The sequence below is a fragment of the Lissotriton helveticus genome, chromosome 1_1 (genome assembly GCF_964261635.1).
Source record: "Lissotriton helveticus chromosome 1_1, aLisHel1.1, whole genome shotgun sequence".
NCBI lineage: Eukaryota > Metazoa > Chordata > Amphibia > Caudata > Salamandridae > Lissotriton > Lissotriton helveticus.
In genome coordinates this window covers 1,905,633,974-1,905,659,600 of record NC_136057.1, presented here as the reverse complement: position 1 = coordinate 1,905,659,600, position 25,627 = coordinate 1,905,633,974, and the positions used below count along the sequence as shown (strand labels likewise).

The following is a 25,627-nucleotide window of genomic DNA, read 5'->3' as shown; positions in this document are numbered from 1 at the left end:
GATTAGTCATTGTTACCCCTCCGCTATCCAACACTTTCCCTACTGTTGCACTCACTGGAGTTGGAATAGTAAATTTAGTTATTCCGCTATCCAACACTTTCCCTATTGTTGCACTTATTGTATTGGAAAATGTAAGTAACATTTTTTTTAAAGTTTAATGTTTTTATTATTTATTATAGATTTTATTTTTAAATTATTGATATATATATATATCTATATATATATATATATCTTTTATTTGTATATAATTTTAAATTTTGAGTAAATATATGTATATGTATACATTTTTATGTTTGTGTGTTTATATTTTTTTAATTAAGTTTATTTGTTGTATTTAGTTAAAATGTATATTAAATGTAATTTATTGTATTAAAAATAATATGAATATTTAATATATTTACTATATATTATTTTATTTTATATATATTTAAATCAATATTTTTTACATCTATATTTTTAACCTCAATATTTTTGTACTTACCTGTTATGGTATTCGAGTCGAAATTTTGGCAGTCAATATTTTTTTTTATATTCTATCAGTGAACCATCAGTGGCATTAAAAGGGTTCAAAACAGCCCTAATTCAGCAAAGAAAATGTCTCTCCCAGTAAAAAACAGCCATTTTAGAGATGCATTGTGCCCCTTACATCTTGACCCCAATGCCACTGCGCCTGTTGCAATAATGATAGCTACTCTCTATAGCTGCCACATAAAACCGCAGTAGCATGGCATAGAATCAGGTGGTTGGCACTAATGCTATGCCTCATCTATAACCCCATGCTTTATTCTTGGCTCCTAAAATATGTGTGGTGGCAGGTAAAGGGACTTCCATTTGGAACTAATAGCCTCTGCTTGGCTGTTGTGTATGGGGAAAAACAGTCAATGCATTCTGGGAATTGCAGTTTTGCATGACATTAGACTGCCAGTCATCTGTCGTGGTGGTTGGTACTGGTGGTGGTACTGGTGCTGTAGTATGGATACTGGTGATGGTGGTGGGGTTAATGGGAGGGATGGTATTGTGTTACTGGTGGTGGTACTGGTCATGTTGGTTAAACTGGTGATACTTCTGGTGGTGGTTTTCATTGTGCTGGTGCTGGTGTTAGTGGTGATAGTACTAATGGTTGTGGTGCTAGTGATTGTGCTGGTGGTACTAGGGATTGTGGTGGCACTGTATGTGTTGGCACTGGTGGTATTGCTGATGGTGGTAGTGGTACTGATAGTCCTAGTGGATTTTCCGGATTGGCCCTTTAATCCTGAAGCAGGTCTTTCATAGGCGGTGTACCCTCTATGGTGGGCTATAAGGCTATAAGGCTATATTACACCAGTCTGCCACAGGAGAGAAGAGTGCCCTAATTAAAACACAAAAAGGCCGAAACCCCCCGCTGCTCCGAAACCTTTGTTTCACAGCTGCTGTTGTGATTGTTTAACTGATAATAGCTTCACAGAGGACAACAGCTGTTAGTTGTTGAACATTCACAGCAAAAGCTGTAAAAGGAGGCCCCCTTGTTCTCCCTGGGCTCAGCCAAACTACTTTTTGTCATTCAGCTGAGCCTGAGAGACCCTGGAGCTGAGCAGCATTCCTCCCACTCTCCTTAATAGGCTCCAGTGACACTGTGAGCTTTAGGAGGAGGGGGTGGCTCCCATATGCCCTGTAACAACGGCCCTGCCTTGCGCTTTCTGCTACCCAATACATGTATTTTGGAGAGCCATGGGTAAGAGAGAGGCAGAGATTTTGTATTAAGACATTGTATTGTTGAGATCAGCGGGCCTATGCCAGTTTATATTGACCTCTGCTGCTCCATTGTCTTCAATGGAACACTGAGTATCCCAATGTTCTAATACTGGTTCTACTGGTACTGGTGGTGGTTGTACTGGTAGTGATGGTAGTGCTGATGGAAGTGGTACTGGTGGTGATACTGGCGGTAGTGTTACTGGTAGTGGTGGTTGTGGCACTGGTGGTTGTGCTTGTGGTGATGAGTATACTGATGATACTCTTGGAGCTAGCACTTGTGGTACTGGTGGTGGTATGGGTACTGATACTATTGGTGGTGGTACTATGGAGCTGGTGTAATGGTGTTACTGGTGGGGGTGGTACTGATGATGGTGGTACTGGTGAGCACTGGTGGTGATACAGGTGGTGTGGTGATATTGGTAGTGGTACTTGTATTGATGGTGGTACTGATAGGGCACTGGTGGAGGTGGTACAGGTATGGAGCCAGACACATGTGCTGAATGAGCTGTATTGACACTGGGACCTCAGTCTGGGGTGCAGAGCCCAGGAGAGGTGATAGGAATGAGGGGAACACATATGTCTGACTTCATACTGATGTGCGATCATTTAAAAACCTCAAAGCAGGGCCACTCATTGCGCCTCCGTGCCTGGGCAGTACACACACATACGCACACACTTTTTTTGCTGCCTCACAGAGTTGAAATTTCGTTTTCACTTTTATGTCAAAAAAATCGGCGATGGGGCGAGAAGAAGGCTGTCGCAGAGAAGGCTCTGAAGCCCATTGGTTTTGCTATATATTTGGAAAATGAGTGTTTTACTGAAGTTTTGGATAACTTCTTTTCACCTCAGTTTTTATTTGATTTGTGAGACTTTCTGACAAGAGATGGCAGAGAAACAGAGGCACAAGCAAACCCCAATAAAATGTGCTATCTTTCGCTATTTGTATGAGATAATTTCTTTTTATTTTTTTTTTTTTTTTTTTTTTTTTTTTAAAAACCTTTATTTGAGCAAGCAGAAATGTACAAGGATGGGCCTACAACCACACGGGCCAGCCGCTAAAAAGGAGTAGACACATATCACATATGCCCGCAGAGGTAACCGTCAATCAACAATGCAATACTCCACATTATATACAGGACCAAAACAGGCTTTATATATATGAAAGAACAAACATACAGAAAGGCGAGAGTGTATCACTGAAGGTCAGCCCAAGGGACGCAAGGGGGGGACAGCAGCGGAGGTGCAGTAGTAATATCCTAAGCACTAAGGAGTATGGAGTGGGGGGGGGGGGGGCAGAGATCAGGAAGAAGAAGGGGGGAAGAGCCGGAGACACCAGCTCAGTCCCTATATGAAGATTCCGGGAACGCCAGCCTAAGGAGATAGGGTAGTCTCGATAGTGTCCACAAGGGGAGGAGTACAAATGTCGCCACGGTATTCGTTCCATTGACCCCACACCTTCACCCATGCCCTGGGTCTACCCCTGGCCACATAGACAGTTTTCTCACGGAGCATGGACCAATCCATATTATCCTCCCATTGCGAGAGGGCAGGGGGCCTGGAGGCCCCCCAGAGTTGCGCAATATCTCGCTTCGCAATCATATAGCCCAGGGTGGCCCATCTAGTCTATGCCACCGAATAGTCCGTGGGCTCCCAAACATTCAAAAGACAGCGACGAGGTTCCGGTCGCAAGGATATCCCTGTCACCACAGTCATCAGATCAAGCACGGCCACCCAATAAGCAGCCACCATCGGGCACTCCCAAAGAATATGCAGGAAAGTAGCACGCAAACCACATCCACGCTTACACAGTCCATCGGAGGAAAAGCCCATCACCATCAGTCGCGGTCCCGTCACGTACACCCGATGAAGGATCTTCAATTGGACCAAACGGAGTCGAGCCGGTATAGCCACCTCCTTCGGAGAGGAGAGGGCCGATTGCCAATCCTCATCATCAAGTTCCAACCCATCTCCCATCCACTGTTCCCGAAGTCGGGTCAATAAGTCAGTCCGATTGTTAATCAACTTTTTATAGATCAGGGAGATAGTGCTATCAGGAAGATGTTCGTCAAGGATACGGTCTTCAAGTGGGGAAGAGTCAGGCGGAATCTCACCAGGAGCAAACACCGAAACCAAAGCGTGCCTGATCTGTAAATAACGAAAGAATTCCCGACTACTCAGGCCGTAGTCAGCCTGGAGGGCCTGAAACGGGCGCACAGAACCCTTAGAATATACATCCCCCACTTTAGAGATCCCAATCAAGTCCCAACGGTCAAAACCCTTGGAAGACCAAAGACCGCCCAGACGTTCTGAAGCATAAAGCGGCGTCGCCAACGTCAAGCGATCCTCCCAGCCCAGGCTCACATTCGCAGCACGCCACACTGTCAAAGCAGTCAAAGTAGGTCCCACAAGATGGCGCCCAGCGGAGCGAGAATAGAGCACTCTATTAAAGTCACCTCCCGGAAGCTGAAGTTTATCCATCTCAAACGCCGGATTACGACCCGGAGAGAACATAGCGTGATTAATAGCGGACAGATGGGAAGCCCAGTAGTATCTCTTAATATCGGGGAGCGCCATGCCCCCATCGTACCACGGGATGGAAAGTTTCGCGAGAGCAATGCGCGGTCGCCCATCCCAAATAAGTTGCCTCTGAAGGCTCTCAATCTCCCGAAAATAGGTCTTGGGGATAGGATCATAATAATTCTGGAGAGCGTAGAGAAACCGCGGTAGTGACATCATCTTAAACAGGGCCGCCCGACCCAGTGGAGACAGGGGAAGTTTGCGCCAGCGGGCAACGTCCAAACGGAGCCTAAGCAACGGGGGAAGGAGATTACGATCAAAACGAAGGGACGGATCCAAGGTAACGAAAACCCCCAAGTATTTGAAACCATCCCGGACCACCTGAAGAGGAAGTCTACTCGGCAACGGAGGCAAGATACCAGATAAAACGTATACACAGGATTTAGACCAGTTGATGACGAGGCCTGAGTTAGCGCCAAAGGACGCAAGAACGTCAAATAAAACAGATAAAGACTTGCGAGGAGAAGTAAGATACAAGAGGATGTCGTCCGCATAAAGCGAGACGCGGTCTTCGAAGTCCGGGGCCCAACGAATACCTTTAAGGGACGGTTCCCAACGAAGCCAGGCCGCCAACGGTTCAAGAGCGAGCGCGAACAACAGAGGGGACAAGGGGCAACCCTGACGGGTACCCCTGCCCAAGGAGAAGGGGGCCGACACTCTACCGTTCACTACAACTTGCGCCAGAGGTTCCGCGTACAACAGCCTAACCCAGCTAATAAACTCGCACCCGAATCCAAATTTCTCAAGTGTCGCCCATAAATAGGGCCACTCCACAGTATCAAAGGCCATGGAGGCATCCAGGGACGCCAAAATGGCCGGTTCAGTCAAAAGCCCCGCCCTCGCCAGCGCGCCGTGGAGGCGACGTAAATTCAGAGCAGTGTTGCGATGCGGGATAAAGCCAGATTGATCCGGATGGACCAACTCCCCAAGAACCGAAAGGAGACGGGTCGCCAAAAGTTTAGCCAACACCTTAGGTTCAACATTTAATAGGGATATGGGCCTATACGAGGAACAGAGGTCACGCGGTTTACCCTCTTTGGGAATGACGACGATTGTCGCCAGACGCTGATCATAAGGAAGTATGTTCCGCTCACGAGATTCTAGAAACATGGCGCGGAGATACGGCGCCACCTTATCGGGGCGTAATTTGTACAACTCAATAGGCAAACCGTTCGGGCCCAGTGCTTTGCCCGAACGGAGCGATCGAACAGCATTGGCTATCTCATCATTCGTAAAAGGGGAGTCCAAAGCAATACGGTCCAAGTCGGTGACACAGGGCAAAGAGATATCACGCAGAAGAAGGCGGGAGTCCGCAACATCCCTCACAGACACGGGAGCATATACCACACGGAAATATTCCGCGAAACGATCAACAATGGCGGTCGGATCAATCACATTCTCACCACTCGCAGACTGAATCACGGGCACCACACGATTAACTCTTTCTTTCTTGTCCAACCACGCTAGGAGTTTGCCCGCCTTGTCACCCACATCGTACAATCTGCCCTGCTGTTCACGAAACATCACCTTTGCAGCGTCAGTGACCAGAGATTTATATGCAAACTGTTTTAGACCCAGGGCATGGAGTTTCTCAGGCGTGACACCAGATTCCAACTCGTCCTCCAAAGCAGAGATCTCCCCCTCAAGGTCCACCACCTCCTTCCTCCCTGCCCTCTTAGCTTCAACAATCAAGGAAAGGGCCTGTCCACGAATCACAGTTTTAAAAGCTTCCCACAGGGACACAGCCGAAGAGACCGACCCCTCATTTTCCAGGAAATATGCATCCATGGACTTGAGCAAGAGGGTACGAGTCTCAGGGGAGGAAAGATACCAAGGGTTAATGGGAGCCACTCGGCCCGCCGCCTCTACCCCAACCTCGAAACGAAGCCAGAGCGGCGAGTGATCAGAAATACCCCTCGGCAAATGTAAAATCTCGCGAACCGCCGATGATTGGGCTGCGGGCATCAGGAAATAATCCAGCCGGGACAGACTGCCATGGGCCCCAGAATGGAAGGTGTATTGGAGCTGAGTAGGATGCAACAGTCGCCAGCAGTCCACAAGGCCAAAGGTATCTAAAAACCCACCCAACCACTGCTGAGCCTGCGGGGTATCTCTAGGGGGATGGCGATCGTGAAGGCCGGAAAACACCGAATTAAAATCACCGGCAAGAAAGAGAGTGCTATCAGGGAGATCTAACAAAACACGGCCCAAGTCAGTAAAAGTAGAGGCCTGCAAACCCGGGGGAACATAAACATTGAAGAGAGATAGGGTGCGGCCTTCATATCTACCCACCAGGACAGTATATCTCCCACGGTCATCATGAATCACCTCATCGATAGCCAGGGGGAGGGAGGTTCGGACAAGAATACCCACGCCCCTAGATCCGGAGGTAAACCCCGAGTGCGCCACAAGGCGGTAGCCCCATCTATTCATTGCATAACAAACATTACCAATCAAATGGGTTTCTTGCATGAAAACAATGTCCGGTGACAAACGTCGTATACATTTTAAGACCACACTGCGCTTAATACGATCTCCCAGGCCATTAACGTTCCAGGAAAGAAATTTCAACCCTCTACCCCCCATCCCAACCGCCCGAGCCAAGACCCCTCGTCCATGAGCTAGACATCAGAAACAGCAGCAAACACAGGAGCAACTCGCCATGAAAACAACACACAGAAAAGAAAAAACTTCCCAACCCCCCTCCCCCAAACTGAAGAGAAACACCCCCCACCCTGCACCCCTGCAAAAAGCTAAAGAGCCACCCCAACCTGCAGTGTGCCTGTCGCCCAAAAACCCCTATTCTACACAAAGACCCCGGAGGAGGAAAGGTCTCCGTTCCATCCACCCCCCGACCTCAGCAAGAACAAAAATAACAAACGAAAGACAGAATGATCACAATGTAGAGGGACGCCGGCCAACACTCCTGAGAATGTATTCAAAATAAGACATAAGAGCCGAACAGTTAGATCTCCACACCACCTTCGGCACCACCAGGGTGAGCGGCGGAGTCTGTCTCAGGAGGACGGTCAGGCAATGAGTCCAGCCAGTCATTAACAGCATCTGGCCAATCAAAGAAAAGGGTACGTTCATTGTATTCAACCCGGAGTCTAGTGGGAAAGAGCATGGCGTAACGTAGGCCCCGATCCCGGAGACGTTTCTTGGCACCACGAAACTCCATACGTTGTCTCTGAACCTGTTGGGAAAAGTCCGGGTAAAAGTTCACCGTAGCATTCTCAAAGGCCACCGGGCCCTTCACCCGCGAGGCCTGCAGGATAGCGTCCCGGTCTCTATAATGAAAAAGCTTCGCTACAATGGGTCTCGGCGGGGCTCCCGGCTTGACTTTGCCCCCTGGAACACGGTGTGCACGTTCCACCGTGAAAAATTTTGTGAGACCAGAAGGGGCCAAATGGTTCAAGACCAGATCCTCAACCAGGAGATCCACCGAGTGGGGTTCAGGGTTTTCCGGTACACCAACCAGGCGAACATTGCAGCGACGCGCCCTATTTTCAAAGTCCTCCAGGCGACGGGTCATGAAGTCGTTCCCCCGACGGAGATTTCCAATCTCTGTTTGGAGCTCCGAGACGTCATTCGTAAGGCTAGAGGATTTAATATCCAGTGATTGTACCCTCTCATTCGTCTTGCCGAGATCAGCACGAATCAGATTCACCTCAATAGCCACGGTGTCAAGTTTGTGGGCCAAGGCCTCGTACTGTAGGCCGATGGATTCCCTCACACCCGAGATGGCGCCCATGATATCCTGTAGGGAGGGCTCCGCCGACTCTTCCAAAATTCGTTCGGACGCTATACTAGAACCAGGCAGGGCAGCTCCGGGGGACCCCTTAGAATGGGTATAACGGTCCATGACATTTGATTGAACTGGAGCTCCGCGCAGAGGTGTTTTCGTCTTGCGCGTCTCTCTGTCCCCTCTGCCCGCCATTTTGAAGATGCGTCACAGGACAAGCCACCAGGTTCGACGGGCCCGACACCCAAAGTACAGGATCAAAAGTACATAAAAAGGGGGCACAACTCGGGTAGAGGTCGCCAAGCCAGCAAATAGGTCACATGAAAGCCCAACAGCCGATCTGCCTCCAAGTCTCAGTCGCAACACGACATCCACATCCGTGGCCCAAGTCGGAACGGAATCGAAACCGAAACTTAGGAAGGGGGGACCCACAAGGCCAGATCTCCTGCCGTTGTTGTTCAATTGCAGGACGGCTACAGTACCGCACCCCGTCCCGGGCGCACCTCAAGGGCGGAGCCCAAAAGTTCAGAGCACCATATCTCAGGAATACGAGATCCAAATCGATTTCTGAAAAGTGCCAGGGTAATCAGCCAAACGTCCCCTACACGAATTCTTGCAAGAAATCAGGATTCAGCCAGGATAAAATGTCGGGAGCGGCGAGGGTCCGGAGAGCGCTGTGCTCAAGCGGCCATCTCGGATGCCCGCCAAGCTCCTCCTATGAGATAATTTCTAAATGGATTTGACTTTAACAAACATGACCAACTCTAATACACAATATCAACCCTATAAAATAAAATAACAACTATACTGTGCAGCAATAAGTAATCGGTTTGTGATCTCACTCACAAGTAGCAGACCACATGTAACACACAGCCCAAAGGCGGAGTAGAGGAATGGAACTCATTTCTAAGTGAACAAACACAACAAACGCCAAATGCATCGCTGTTCTCGAGGTAATTAACAGGTGAGTGGATCCATTGCTCTTCTAAGTACTGCTTCTTGAAGCTCTATTTTTGATGATCACATAAGGTCAAGTGATAGCTGTGATGTCAAGCTGAACCTAAACACCTTATCAGCCAACAATGGGGAATCTAGAATGTTGCTCTGATGATTGGTTTTTGAGGTATATTGTGGCATCTTTTACTGGATCATCCCAATGCTTGAAGCATGGCCTCCTGCCCAGTGCCATCATGGAGTGACCTGACAGCACTGAACATCAAATATCTGTCCAACTAATGTTGATCTTAGGTATGAGTCAGTGTAATGCAAAAACATAGGTCAAGGCTAAGCCTATGCACTATTATGCAACACTGACAACAGTTGAAGAAGATGCATGTATACTATAAAGGTGAAAGTCAGTTCTGACAGTATGCTTATCCCACTCACAAACCTCTCTGTTCTGATTCCCTATGTATATCTCGTGAATCAGGTGCTTCTCTCTGCATCTGTTCTTACCAGTATGGTTCACTAAATGGAAAAAACATTTTATACATACTTAAGTGCCAATTACGATGCAGTTGGAAAAGGATCCAACTATAGGTCAGAGCCTTTCCGACCGTATCGTAATATGCTGGTTGGATTCCTTTCCAACCACGCCATTACGATGGAGGCAGTCTGAAAGGAATCCGATCGGTCATTCCAATGGGCTTCCGATGGGCTCAGAGAGTCCATCTGCCAGTCGGAATGGAGCAGTTATCCCAAGAGCGGCTCTTTCTACCCGAGGGATTATGATATCGGATTTCACCAGCCTTTCTGTGTGTGCCTTTCCAACACAGAAAGGCTGTCGGAACTCAACTTTGGGGGCCACCATGGGTGCATGGCCTCTGGTAGGAGGCCGAGAGGTACCCTCTTGTTGATCCCTGCACCCGTGGCAGGCACCTTGAGGTGCCTGTCACTGGTGCAGGGATGAACTGCACCTCATATTTTACAATGGGAGCATGTATTCCAGCCAGAATACATGTCCCATTGTAAAGTATTGGCATGTGACCGAACAGTGTTCGGTCACATCATAACCAATCAGTCAAGATCGCCGACCGTGTGTCGGTCGGTCTCTTGAACTAGACGATGTCGGGCAGAGGAAACTCCACCGACATTGTAATGAGGCCTAAAGTTGCATCTTCAAATAAAGGTCACTTGTCCCACACACTGACCTCACCTTTTTCCACAAACTCAGTTTGTTCTATTCAACATCTGTCCCTAATACCTGTGGACGTTCTATTCCAGAAAGTTATCAGAAATAGTTAATTACTGAAAACTACACTGATACAAGTATAAGTCCAATTTTTCACTGTACATCTATTTAGTAAATCCAACCCACTGATCAAAGCCAATGGATTGTTCCCAAGTGGTCTTTCTAACTTCAGTCCACAAGGGGGCGATCCATGTCAGATATTAAGGATAGCCAATGACACCATGTTAGATTAAATGTAAGTAGATCACTTACATGCTGAAATTTGGAAAGCATGAAATGGTCCAGGTCTTGTCTATCAAATGGAGACAAGTTAAACGTGTCTCTTTTTTATTTTATTATAACCTGTGCTTTGAAGAAAAGCATACAAACAGATGTTCTGCTTGGAGCTACGTCAATAAGAAGTGAGTATATTTTCCAGGAAGAAGGGGACATCCACGAGGGAAAAGTGTTTACTTTTCCTGCTTTTACCTTTGCTCCTGAGACTCCCTTACATGTAAAGTGAGTACAATTTACAATGAAAGGGGGAGACCTTCTAAGGAAAGTCTTTTACTTTTTTTCTTGCGACCCCCTAAATAAGAAGTAATGACAAAGCCAATAGGTCTGGCCTTTTGCCAATTAATGTTTTTCTTGTCATGGTGTTTGTAAACTCATGGTGAAGACAGCCAATGGCTGAAGTGGGCTGACAAACTGCCCCTTTATGCATGTTGGAGTGGGTGAAAAATGTGAATGACAAAGTCACAGACTAACAGACAAAATCTGGCTGAAAACTTTATTGGTAACTATATTATAAACACAATGTTGGTGAAATCAAAAGGTCTTGTCTAACACAGACTCACTTTGGTTGCCAGCCTCTTGCCTTTGGGAAAGAAAGAAAGAAAGAAAGAAAGAAAGAAAGAAAGAAAGAAAGAAAGAAAGAAAGAAAGAAAGAAAGAAAGAAAGAAAGAAAGAAAGAAAGAAAGAAAGGTGGACATGACAGAGAGGCAGCATTGCAAAGATAGAACACTCTCATGAGCTTATATTCAGTGAAAGAAAAGACAAACAAGCCACTTCAAAGGGAATTTACTACAGCATTGGCAGTAGACAGGAACTGGTACAGCTGGAATGTGCCCTAGGCTCTCATCTGGTAGAAAGCATTCTCCTATCACAGCAGGCTCTACAAACAGAAGCAACATTAAAGTAATAATAAAGTAAAATCAAAAACAATGGCACTAAAGGGAACTACCTTCTGTGTGGATGTACTCCTTGTGAAGGGGCTCAATGCAGTCACTGAAAGTGGATTTAGACAGTGACTGAAGTAAGCTAACCCATTGCCCCAGGCTGTATGCTGTAATGGGTAGAAAATGTGAATGACACACGAGAACACCAAAAGATGAAGGGAGGTGGCTCAAAGCCTCTTTATGCAAGTAAATAATGCAAATAATTTTAAAATTAAAAGGTTAATGCCAGACCTAAAAAGTGAGTAGTATTTCTAGGGAAAAGGGAAACTGACTACGTTTCTTGCTTTTATATTATCTGTTCAGAATAAATAAATGAAATGTGTGTACTAAAATTACTTGTTTTTAGGAACAGGGAGCAATTTGTAAATCCGCCATTTGCACATTTTCACTAAAATAGATGTAGAGGGACCCGAAACCCATTTCTGAATCAGACCCACAATTAAAAAAAAATTGTATATGAAGAAAATGCTTGCAAGTGGATTTCTATACCTTTTCTTTGCAAATATTGAAACAAATGGCTAATGTTAGCATTGGAAGTTGTAATAGGTAAGTAATGTTGTGCAAAAAAAAGTAAAACCCAACTCTGAATTCTTGCGAAAATTAAAAATGTGCTCTCAAGGCTTATTCCCACAACTTTACACGCCAAGATCTTTGAAAATGAATATATTTTAAGTCGTTTACAGGTCTGTAATTTCCAACTTTTTTTAATGAAATAATATTTATATGTCAAGTCAAGTCAAGAATGTCTTTATTTCGGCCTCACAAAGCCATAGAAGCACAATTAAAAAACAAGTACAACACAATTCAAGCAGTTCATGTTCTCCACAATATGTTTTAAACTTTTAAGACATGATGATAAACAGTTACCAGTACCCATTTTTCTGTTTATCCACCTATGACAGTTCATAATAAAGAGCACGGTTAAAATGTAAGCATCTTATCAACCTATGTCCACTGTTTTAAAATGTTAAAAATAATTGGCTTTCATTTTTAAAAATGAATTTACACATTTAGCAAACAATCATTAATATCATTAATTCTGTTTGAATGATTTAGGCAAACTTTAGTTACTTTTAATTGGCTGCAAAAGGCAGTCAATAACATATACCTGTTTACCAATTGAAAGCTAAAAAGTCAATTTGCACATTTCACAACAAATTCCAACTTTTTTTAACGTCTTCTATATAACTAGCAGGTATATTAAATAAAGTTTCATGTATTGGTTAATATGTTATAATTGACAAAATCTAAATTTGTGTAAAGGTAATAGGGGTTGTGTATAACAGTTTGACTTAACTTTCACAGAGAAAAACTCACTTGAGGGGAATGATTTTTCCAAGAAAAAGTTGGTTCCCACCCAAATCTAATAAGGCAATCGGAGCAAATACTTTTAACCACTTCCAGTTAGATACACACTAGGGAGACTTGCGACCTGTTGCTACATTAACACTAGTACCTTTTTATATGTTCAAACAATTTACTTGAGAAACTTTTCTGCATTTATTTTGTAGTTCATATATATTCTTCAAACAATTAACTTTTCACTGCACAATTCAGATTGAGGTTCTCCTCTACCAACCTTCTCCTGTCCAGAGGCGTGAAAAGCTCTGTGCATTTAATTGAAATATTTCTACTCTACAGAGTTATTAAGGCGTTCATATAGTGCACTTGCCAGGTGAAAGGCCAGGGAGTATACTTAAGGTACATGCTGGTAAAGGCTGGATTATTTAACACATACATTATATTCTAATTACACTGCAAGTCAAGCATTTGTTGAAATACATTGTAGAATTCCTTGTAGGAGATAGCTCCCAAGGAGACTCACTCACCAGCCTGGCTCGGGATACGGTGAACAGAAACGCGAACTATTCTGCTGCACAACAGACGATGCCCAGGTGAAGAGATCAGATAAACAAGAGTAACAATTATGGAAGGATGGTACTCACTGTCACCGCTCTTGAACCAATTCTCCGTCTATTTAGTCCAATTCCAACAACAGCCTTGCCTCCGCAGAGCGCACAGGTCTACCAAAGACTGAATTCACTGTCCCAACATTGTTGTTTTCCATTTGAGTTGACATCGGAAAATCATGCAGTCTGGCGATAGGATGGCCAATAAACGTTGGCTGGGTTTGAAAGCAGAAAATTGACTCCAGAAATCCTACGTTAGAACAGAGCTGACACATTCTGGGCTTTGACGAAGTACATTTCAGTGCGTCACTGCCCCACCTAATCAAATTGGAAGCAGGGTTAGCCTTTTGGTGCATGACACATTCTAAATGCGTTTTTTGTCAGATATGTGTCCAAATGGCATTAGGTGAACAAGTAAATGCTTAAAAGGTAGAGTAAAAGCGCTTAGTTACCATGGCTTAAAGCCAGTTCACACGAGGTAATAAGCGTGAATGGAGCCTGCGGGCAGGGCAGTCCTTTCATTAAACATTTTGTAAGGCTGGATTGCTTCTCTTTGTAAACATGGGCGGCACCTTCAATTAATATTAACCCTTTTTCTCATTTTTTTTGCTCTGAATAGGGGTTCTGTTGCTCAATAAAGTGTGTAACTGCATCTTTCTTCTGGATAACTTACTAATGCATTCATTTAATGATTTCTTCAATTGAGTTACTTTTTATTGATATGGGAGTCGTAAAACCTTTACTTTCTCTCCAAATTATGCCCACGATAAACCGTCGAAATGGAAGAGGTCATACACACAACATTTTCATTAGGTGTCTCAGCACGTGAAATAATGTATTCCACATTTTAAAAACGGAAACTGCGTTTTTTCTCTTTATCTGTGTTTCTTGACAAATATTTTTAGGCAGTCGTTTATTGAGGGGTGCCTTCATGCCTAGAGTTTTATGCTCTGTTTAAGCAACCATTGTGCTGCCCCTCAGTCATATGCATACCTTCTATAGAGGTCATAATAGTACATGAGCTCATGAATTAACATTTCCTTTACATTCAATATTTTTATTATTGACCAATTATTTATTTATTTATTTATTTATTTTCAGAGTTTTGTATAGCGCGAACTAGATCCTTAACAGATATCAGAGCGCTTCACATACATATGAAAAGAGGGCAATAGGAGGGAGAATTACATAAGGCAATTTGTGCAGGGTAGATGATGCAGACAGAGTAATACAAGGGGGAGACAAACAGGCGAACAGAGTTTGCAGAGTTTATGTTCATGTGAATTTAGCCAGGAGGATCGCTTTGACTTCTTTTTTGAAGGATGCAGTGTATGAGATAAGTCTGGTTTCTAGGGGGAGGGCATTCCAGATCCTGGGGGCCATCCCTGAGAAGGAGTGTTTGTATGTTTCTTTCTTGTGGAATCTTTGCGGTTTCAAAAGGAGAGTTTCTGCGCTTCTTGTGGCTCTTGAGCCTCCATAGATTGTCAATTCCTGGGCAATGTAACTAGGCGAGCTGTGGTCTAAAGCCTTGTGAGTAATGCAGGCGATTTTCATATGTATTCTAGCTTCTAACGGAAGCCAATTCAGCGATTTTAGGTCAGGAGAGATGTGAGAGCTTTTTTTTGATCCAGTTATGAGCCTTGCTGCAGCATTGAAAGAGGCTCTTAATGGAGCAGTTGTTGAAAGGGGGAGGCCACAGAGGACGGTACTTCCGTAGTCAATCCGAGGGATCACTAGCACTTGGACTGCAGTTCTGAAATCGTTGGCTGGGAGGAAGGGTTTCAGTTTCCTCAAGGTATTGATTTGGAAAATTGCTCCCTTGGTTGCATTACTGATATGTCATTGCATATTCAGATTGGAGTCGAGGGTGATACCTAAGGATTTAGCTGAGTCTACAATGGTATGTTAGACGTTGAATGCAGTGAGGTGTTTCAGCCAATCCTTGGCGATGGGAATTTTGGAAGGGGGTGCAATTAAGAGGAATTCTGTTTTTAGAGCATTATGATTGAGATGGTTCTCAGCCATCCAGGTCTGTGTGTCCTTAAGTGTAGAGTTGAGTAGTTTGAGGTCTTCAGGGGATTGTAGTTTGAGAGGTAGAGTTGGGTATCAACCGCATACATGTGGAATTGCACATTAGATGCATGAATGATCGATGTGTTTTGTCAGTTGGAGGTGGACACATTTCTCTAACAGTTTGGCTAAGGTAGGGATGTTGGAGATGGGGCGATAGTTATTGAGGTCAGTAGGGTCAGCTGTGGGTTTCTTTAGTATAGGCGACACTTGTCCAACTTTGAGGGAGTCCGGGATAGATCCTTGTTGGAGAGAGCTATTAATGATTTTGCTCCAGAGTGGGAGAAGCCATGGGTGAGGTCCTTTACGGCGTTTGCAGGTAGAGGGTCCGAGAGGTGATTGGAGGGCTTCAGGGTACTAAGGATCTTGCCTATGGATTCTTCCGTGTAGGTATCAAAAGATGCCCAAGTAGCATTGTTTTTAGTGTGATGGGTGTTTTACAGATGGGGTTGGAGTATAGGTTTAGGTCAGCGAAGAGATCCTTCTTGATGTTATCTGTTTTTAGATTGAAGAATGTAGCGAATTCTTCACAGGATGGTAGCGTGCTGGTTGTGTTATGTGTTCGCTGTGGTTCATCTTTGGATTAAGTTTTGATTTAATCGAATAGTTTTTTTGGTTGGTTTTTTGCTTGGTTTAGTTGATGGCTAAAGAAGTCTGCTTTCGATCTTTTGATTTTCCTGAAAGAAGCATTTCTTTTTTTCCTCAGAGTAGTGAGATGCATAGCTGATGGGGCAGATCTCCGGTTACATTCTGCTAGTCTCATGTCTCATCTATCATTGTTAGGCAGACCGTCGAACCAAGGTTTTGAGCTTTTGGAGGAGACTCTCTTTAGCTGAAGGGGGGCAACTTCGTTGACTATCGTAGCCATTGAGTTGAGGTAGGGATCGGTGAGAGCCTGGATGTCGTCGTTGCCGGTGGGGGATATGAGTAGATTGTAGCTGGGAGAGGGAGCAGAGATAGGATTGAGGTTCTTCAGGTCTCTTTTCCAGACCTTGGGTTTGGTGGATTGGGCTGGGTAAAGTTTCTCATGCTCATTGATGAAGAATGTGATAATGTGGTGGTTGGACCAGTCACAAGGTTGGATTGAGTCGAGTTGGATGGCGTCACAAATTGAGTTATCATGTCATTTATAGTTTAACTAAAAGGTGTGACATTTACCCAAATCTTTTAAAGACTGGAAGTTTCACATATTCTGCCCGTCGTGTCTGCACTGATACATAATCAGGCCCCTTTGGAATTATGTATTATGTAATTATGTGATTGCAGATGTATCTTGATAACATCATGCGGCTCAACCAGGGGTTTGCCACGCACAGCGCTGCGGAGGACAAAGAGACTGTGAAACGTTGTTACAAGCTGTGTATGTAACAACATTTAGTGGTTTATTAAAAACATTAGGAATTAATGGACATTTAAGTCGGTATGAACTACAAGTACCAGCATACTTACTGCTTTATCTACACGGCAGTCTGCAATGAAAGAACATTAAGGCAGTCCTTTGTCACTTGTATTGTGTGTTATGCACTTACATGTTTAAGCACTGAGGAGGACATGCTGTTGGAATGCGTCTGCATTTATTAAATGTATGAACTCTGCAAACCCCTTGAGTGCTACCTAATTTGTTGGAGCTTGGCATATGAAACGTGAGTCCCAAACTCACAATCATGAAAGCACCTGCCTAGGAGTTCAGAAGCCATATGTGGGACCCAGCTTTTTGCAGTGTAAAAAAAGAAAATGATAATAACCAGAGGTAATTATCATTTTAGCTGGGAGAGGGAGCGGAGATAGGATTGAGGTTCTTCAGGTCTCTTTTCCAGACCTTGGGTTTGGTGGATTGGGCTGGGTAAAGTGTCTCATGCTCATTGATGAAGAATGTGATAATGTGGTGGTCGGACCAGTCACAAGGTTGGATTGAGTCGAGTTGGATGGCGTCACAAATTGAGTTATCATGTCATTTACAGTTTAACTAAAAGGTGTGACATTTACCCAAATCATTTAAAGACTGGAAGTTTCACATATTCTGCCCGTCGTGTCTGCACTGATACATAATCAGGCCCCTTTGGAATTATGTATTATGTAATTATGTGATTGCAGATGTATCTTGATAACATCATGCGGCTCAACCAGGGGTTTGCCACGCACAGCGCTGCAGAGGACAAAGAGACTGTGAAACGTTGTTACAAGCTGTGTATGTAACAACATTTAGTGGTTTATTAAAAACATTAGGAATTAATGGACATTTAAGTCGGTATGAACTACAAGTACCAGCATACTTACTGCTTTATCTACACAGCAGTCTGCAATGAAAGAACATTAAGGCAGTCCTTTGTCACTCGTATTGTGTGTTGTGCACATACATTTTTAAGCACTGAGGAGGACATGCTGTTGGAATGCGTCTGCATTTATTAAATGTATGAACTCTGCAAACCCCTTGAGTGCTACCTAATTTGTTGGAGCTTGGCATATGAAACGTGAGTCCCAAACTCACAATCATGAAAGCACCTGCCTAAGAGTTCAGAAGCCATAGGTGGGACCCAGCTTTTTGCAGTGTAAAAAAAGAAAATGATAATAACCAGAGGTAATTATCATTTTAGTTTTCCCCGTTGCTGTGTCTTTGAGCGGCGGGGAGGGGGAGTGGTTTGCACTCCCTATGTGAGCATGAGTGCTTGGCCGGCCCTCTCCGTCCACCCAAAACAGTCATACGCACATAACGTGTTCTCCATGCAGGCTACATTACAGCCTGCATGGAGAACATGCCCACCCCTCCAACCCCTGGCAGAGTGCCCTGTCGGAACGCTCAGACCCATCACAGTGCTGCATTGCATAGTAGTGATTGGCTGCAGGGAGCCTTGATGCTTCCTGCTCCCTTTCTCCCCAAAAAGCCAGGAAGAGGACATAGGCAAGGGGGTGGCCGACCAGTCGGTAAATGATTTCTTTTTACCTATTCCCCTCCCACCCCACCCCACTGTTGCTAATGGGTAGCAGCCACCTCTGCTAGGACAGAGCAGTAATTTATGAAGAGGTTCCCCCACCAATTGGAAAGATTGTGAATTATACAAATTCAAGGCATGTGGTAATTTGACTGCAGCTTGAGGATTTATCTTGATAATATCCAGCGGCTCGAGGAGGTGTTTGCCACGTACTGCGCTACGGAGGACAACGAGACTGTGAAATATTGGAACAAGCTGTTTATGTAAGCACAGAACTCAAGAATAAAACATATGTACTGGAATTCAAGAAAAATAAAGAAAACCTGGCTATACACCAATTAGCCCGCTTTCTCTTAACTTCTTAACCAAAGTCTGTCTTACAGCCTGGTTCAGCGCCAATATAGCTCCGGGTAAGAGTTGGATTGAGAAATCCTAATTTAATTTCAACATTTGTTGGCAGATGCATCAACGTAGCCTTTTGCTATTCCTAAATAACGATTTTTAAGGAATCGCTATTTAGGAATAGCAAAAGCCTATGCATGTAGGAATCGCTATCAAAATAGCGATTCCTAAACATTCCATAATTGCTACTCGCAAATTGCTAGTTGCAATTAAGGAATGCTGTCCCATTCATTCCTATGGGCCTACAGGCCCATAGGAATGAATTGGAGATTGCATGAGCAATTTGCGAGTACCAGTAGGTACTCGTAAATTGCTCATGCAATTTCAAGGGTGCAAGGATGTCAAAATGACACCCTGTTGCACCCCTGAAATTGATATCTGCACATATGTTGCACACACACATGCCCTAAGGGCATGTGTGTGCGCAACATTTAACTTTGAAAAATGCACGAAAGTGCTTTTTTCAAAGTTTTAGCAAATTACCATGAAGTTCAACATCATGGTAATTTGCTTCTACTATTAGCGAATTTGCTATTTTTTTTACTTTCATGCATTGCATTTAAGGAATCTCAATTTGGGATTCCTGAAATGCAATCGCAATTTAAGTAATCTCAATTTAGAGATTCCTTAAATTGCGATTTTTGCATTTGGGATGATGCATCCCAAATGCAAAAATACCAGTCGCAAAGGGGCAGATTCTGAGAATCTGCCCATTTGCGACCGGTATTTACTTTGATGCATATGCCTGTTGGTGATTCATTAAAAACATTAGGAATTTCTGGACATCATTGGTATGAACTACAAGCATCAGGATATTTACTGTTTTATCTTCACAGCAGTCTACAATGAAAGAACATTAAGGCAGTGTTTTATCACTCGTTCTCAATTTGAATTCACCAATGAGAATGGAGATTTCATCGTTTTAATGAGCGTGATGTTGTGTATTATGCCCATACATTTTTAAGCACTGAGCAAGGCATACTGCTGAACCACGTCTGCATTTAAACCCGAGTCCCCCAAAAAACATAACAAATAAAGAAAGAGGGGCAGGGTAGGAAGACACTGACCCTCTAGTATTAGTGACAGGGCCCCCAGGGATGAAAGCATTTTTTGAAATTCAGTTTTGCTGTGGACTCGCAGTTGGAGCATTGTTAATGCTCCAACTGCAACGCAGCCCCCTCCAAAACAATTAAAATAAAAATAAAAAGGCCATGCCCTGGGGGATGGGGTCCCCGTGGCCGATTAAGGCCTTGGGATGGGGGCCACGTGGCCCCCTTCCACATTCTTTCATTTTTTCAAAAACATTAGGGGGCAGGCCTTGGGGAATGGGGTCCCCAGGGCCAAAGAAATAGAAAAAGAAGGGTGTAGCCCCCCTTCTTAAAAAAAAAAGACGGCTTTGCGCCGGTGGCCACACCCCCTCCTTTCTTCACTCTTCAAACGCGCCCCTGGCGCATTTGCAGATGGGGAACAAATTTCCCTTGAATACTGGGGGTACCTGGGGGCCAACTAGCCCACCAGTAACCTCCAGTATGCGCCAGGGGGCTGCATTGCATAGAGGTGTTCGGAGGACACGCATCTTTTTACACCTCTCTGCAAAGCAGCTCTGTAGCGCTTAGTGAAGGTAGCTGTTGGGCTAGTTGAACCCCATGGACCCTCTGGATTCAAGGGGAGTTAATCCTCCAACTTAAAACGCGCCACGGGGCGCTTTTGCAAAGTGGTGAAGGGAAGGGGCAGGGACTGAGTTGACATGTGTGCAAACACACCCTGTGGCATGGTTTAAGTTAGGGAATTAATTCCTCGTCAATCCCGAGGGTCCCTGAGGGCCAACTAGCCCACCAGGTGCGTCCAGTAAGCGCCACGGAGCTGCGGAGTGTTATAAAAAGGGCCGTGGCCTCTGAACACCTCTCTGCAACGCAGCTCTCTGGCGCATACTGGAGGTACCTGGTGGGCTAGTTGGCCCTCAGGGACCACAGGGCGTGTTTGCATACATGTCACCTCAGGACACGCCCCCTTCGTTCCCCATTGTGCAAACACGCCTGTGACGAGTTGTAAGTTGGGGAATTAATTATCTTTCAATACTGAGGGTCCATGAGGGCCAACTAGCCCAAGAGGTATCTCCAGTATGCACCAGGGAGCTGCGTTGCAGACAGGTGTTCAGAGGCCATGCCCCTTTTTACAACAGTCTGCAACGCAGCTCCGTGACCCATCTGCGCCTGTCCGCGCCTGGACTGCGCCCAGCGCCAGACCCCCTGGACCCCGCGAACACCACGCCGCCAAACTCCGATACTAGCACCCTCCTCACACTCAACCCCGACAGAGACCTCCGCTGCCTCCAGGCTGCCCCGAAACAGACCCATGGACCCTTCTCCTGCGGCACCTGCAGCTTCACCTGCAACAAAGCCACCAAACCTACGAGGACTGGACCCAACCACCTCCACTGCATACTCCTCAACACACGCTCCGCACGCAAGCACGCCGTCGAGCTTTGGGACCTGCTCGACACCGCCAACCCAGACGTTGCCTTCCTGACCGAGACCTGGTGGAATGACTCCTCGGCGCCCGACATCGCCATAACCATCCCGGACTGCTACAAGATCACCCGAAGGGACCGTGCCAATGGAATCGGAGGAGGAATAGCCATCGTCCACAAATCCACCCTGGGGGTCGCCACCCACGCAGACGACACCCTCAAGACCGCCGAACACCTGCACTCCCGAATCCACACCGACCCCAACACCCCTCTCAGAGGAACACTCGTCTACAGATCCCCTGGACCCAGGGCACCTTTCAGCGATTCCATCGCCAACCTCGCCAGCACCACGCACTCGTCTCCACGGACTACATCCTCCTCGGGGACCTAAACTTCCACCTCGAGAACAACAACGATGCCAACTCCACCACCCTGATCGCCAACCTCGCCAACCTCGGCCTCAGTCAGCTCGTCACCGCACCCACCCATGCCGCCGGCCACACATTGGACCCCATCCTCTCCACAAGCACCCATGTCACCTTCAACCACACCACCGAACTCCACTGGACCGACCACTGCTGCATCCACTTCACCTTCAAGAAACCAACCACGCACCACCGCACCCAACTGCCGCCCCGTTGCTACTGAAGCAAAGTAACCAAAGATCAGCTGCCTACCAGCCTCGCCCAGACCCCACCAACAGACCCCACAGACCGCAACTTCAGGCAGTGGATCAACACCCTCGCACCACACAAGAGACCCCCCATCAACCACGCCAGCAAGAAAGCCACCTGGTTCACCGACGAGCTCCAGACCTCCAAACGTGCATGCCGGAATCTGGAGAAGAAATGGCGCCACGCAGCCCACAATACGTCACCCCCAGACATCACCCCCAGACATCACCACCTCATCAGACTGGCCAAAAGATCCTCCTTCAAAGACCGCCTGGAAAACAACGCACACGACAGCAAAGAGCTCTTCTGCATCTTGAAGTAACTCTCCAACCCCAACGCCAACGCCAACGCCAACAACGTCCCACCCTCACAAGTGCGACTCCCTGGCTACTTTCTTCCACCGGAAGATCGCAGAGATCCACAACAGCTTCAACACTACGACTACCCGGACCACGCCAGACCTCACCCCTGCAAACACCACCCGCACCAACCACCTGACCTCCTGGACCAACATCAACGAAGACAAGACATGCAAGATCATGAACTCCATCCACTCAGGATCACCGACAGACCCATGCCCACACCACGTCTTCATCAAAGCAGACACAACCATCGCACCCCAACTACGGAAGGTCATCAACATCTCCTCCGAAACAGCAACATTCCCAGAAAGTTGGAAGCATGCTGAAATCAACGCCCTCCTAAAAAAAAACAAGGCGGACCCCAAGGACCTCAAGAACTTCCGGCCCATCTCCCTGCTCCCGTTCCCAGCGAAGGTCATTGAGAAAATCGTCAACGCATAACTGACCCACCACCTTGAAGACAACAACATCCTGGACCCGTCCCAGTCCTGAGTTAGAAGAAACCACAGCACCGAGACAGCCCTCATCGCCACCACAGATGACATCAGGCGCCAACTGGACAACAGCGAAACATCAGCCCTCATCCTCCTGGACCTGTCAGTCGCCTTCGACAAGGTCTGCCACCCCACCCTAAAAATACGCCTCCAAGAAGCCAGTATCCAAGAAAAAGCCCTCGACTGGATCACGTCCTTCCTCTCCGGCAGAACCCAGAGAGTCCACCTCCCTCCCTACCGTTCCGAAGCCACCGACATCATCTGCGGCGTCCCACAGGGCTCATCCCTCAGCCCGACGCTGTTCAACATCTACATGGCCCCCCTCGCACAAGTGGCCCGCCAGCACGACTTCAACATCATCTCCTACGCCGACGACACCCAGTTTATCCTCTCCCTCACCAAGGACCCGCACACCACCAAGGCCAACCTACACGAGGGAATGAAGGCCGTCGCCGACTGGATGAGGAGCAGCCATCTGAAACTGAACTCGGACAAGACGGAGGTCCTCATCCTCGGGTCCACCCCTCCACCTGGGATGACTCTTGGTGGCCAACCTCGCAGGGAACAGCACCGACACCGATCGACCACGCACGTAACCTAGGATTCGTCCTCGACTCCTCCCTATCCATGTCAAAACAGGTCAACGCCGTCTCCACTTCCTGCTACAACACCCTCCGCATGCTACGCAGCATCTACAAGTGGATCCCGAGCGAAACAAGAAGAACGGTGACACAGGCGCTCGTCAGCAGCAGGCTAGACTACGGCAACGCACTCTATGCAGGAATCCTGGCCAAGCACCTGCGACGCCTCCAACGCACCCAAAACGCCTCTTCCGGACTGATCCTTGACGTACCACGACACAGCCACATCACCCCCCACCTGAGAGACCTACTCTGGCTCCCCATCGACAAAAGGATCACCTTCAAGCTCCTCACCCACGCACACAAAGCACTCCACAATGTCGGACCAGCCTACCTGAACAGCAGACTCAGCTTCCACACCCCAGCTCTGCTCCGCAAGCCTCGCCCTCGCCACCGTCCCCCGGATCCAACGAAAGGCCTCTGGTGGCAGAACCTTCTCCTACCTCGCTGCCAAGACCTGGAACACCCTCCCGACCCACCTCTGACAGACCCAAGGACTCCTCACGTTCCGAAGACTTCTCAAGACCTGGCTCTTCGAGCAGTAGCACCCCCCCCCAGCGCCTTGAGACCCTCACGGGTATGTATCGATCTTTACAAATGCATTGATTGATTGATTGATAGGGACCCTCAGGATTGTAATGGACTTAATCTCCCAAGTTAAAATGGCCACAGGACATGTTTACACAGTGGTGAAGGGAGGGGACGGGGCCTGAAGTGACGTGTGCAAACACGCCATATGGCACATTTTAAGTTGAGGAAATAATTCCCCTTCAATCCTGAGGGCTCCAGGGGGGCCAACTAGCCCACCAGGTGCTTCCAGTAAGCACCACTGTGCTGTGTTGCAGAGAGGTGGTCTAGGCCGAGCCCTTTTTTACACCTCTCTGCAACGAACCTATGTGGCGCTTATAGAAGGTACATAGAGGGCTAGTTGGACCTTAGGGACCCTCAGGATTCAAGGGGACTTAATCTCCCAACTTAAAACGGCCACAGGGCGCGTTTACACTGTGGGGAAGGGAGGGGACAGGGCCTGAGGTGATGTGTGCAAACTCACCCTGTGGTGTGTTTTAAGAGGTAGTTTTAATTCCCCTGCCCTATAATATACTAGGGGCTTACAGAGGAGGTCATGCTAATCATTGGGAGACCCCAACCAATAGTGTTCCCTAGTGTATGTAGGTGTTTTCACTGTATTCTAAGTGTCTTTTAACATAGCACTGGCTCTAGGACTAGTTAGTCAGAGTCAGTTACCACCAGTACTCATCTGAAAAAGTTGAGGGTACAGGATGATTTTGGAACAAGGCTTCTTTCTGCTCTTCTGTTTGTTCTTTCTACACGTTTTCCTTCTTCCTGCACTTTTCGTCCTCTTTGAGGACTTCTGTTGCTTCTTTCTGCATTTCTTTTTTTTCTTTCTGTGCGTTTTTTCTTCTTCCTTCACATGTCCTATCTCTGTAGGCATAGTTAGAAATTGGCATTTAAAAAACCTTTTAAATTCACTGAAACAAACATAGTTTCAGGGACATTATGGTTAGAAATTAGCCTTTTAAAAAACCTTTGAAATTCACTGAAAAAAACCATAGGTTTCAGGCACGTCATACTTAGGAATGACCATTTAAAAAACCTTAGAAATTCACTGAAAAACTATAGGTTTCAGGGACGTTATAGTTAGCTGAACATTTCACTCGTACAAAACCATAGAAATTCCCCTGTTATAGTTGATTCAGCTAACTATAACACGCGCACCCGCAATGCACTGCTGATGACGTCACATATTACATCACTCATGACATGGTCAGTGACATCACTCATGACATCACTGATGACATCTCAAATGACATCACTGATGACATCATCCTTGTGATAGAGTGGCAGACCTCCTCTCACGCTAATATAAGCTGTGATACACACACTCCAAAATAGAAACTAACATTTTCAAAACAATGGACACACCAATAACAGTTACAGCACACCTATTCAGTAATTCCAAGATCTGCACACACATCCACTCATTCAGCAGTAGTCCTATACAGTCACTCATACATGTAGTCACTCATCATATGTACTCATACACCTATACATCCTGTTACACACGACACTCATCCATAGAGTTACTCACACACATAGTTACACATGCAAACAAAGTATCAAACATCCATTTACTTGCATATACATTTATACACAAACCACCACACTTACTTCTACAGAAACTTACACATACT

The 25,627-nt window shown here is 46.2% G+C and overlaps 1 protein-coding gene across 2 annotated transcripts in view; it reads right to left on the bottom strand.

The window, feature by feature from the left end:
- LOC144754727 (dimethylaniline monooxygenase [N-oxide-forming] 2-like) overlaps nucleotides 1-25,627 on the bottom strand; it is a 400,207-nt gene that overhangs the window by 312,036 nt on the left and 62,544 nt on the right. The window contains exon 1 of one of the 2 annotated variants that reach the window (XM_078642897.1): nucleotides 13,408-13,723. The exons of the other annotated variant lie outside the window; for it this stretch is intronic. The gene's annotated coding sequence lies outside the window, so the exon portion shown is untranslated. Of the gene's footprint in view, nucleotides 1-13,407; nucleotides 13,724-25,627 lie in introns of those variants that run through there. 2 annotated transcript variants of the gene reach the window in all.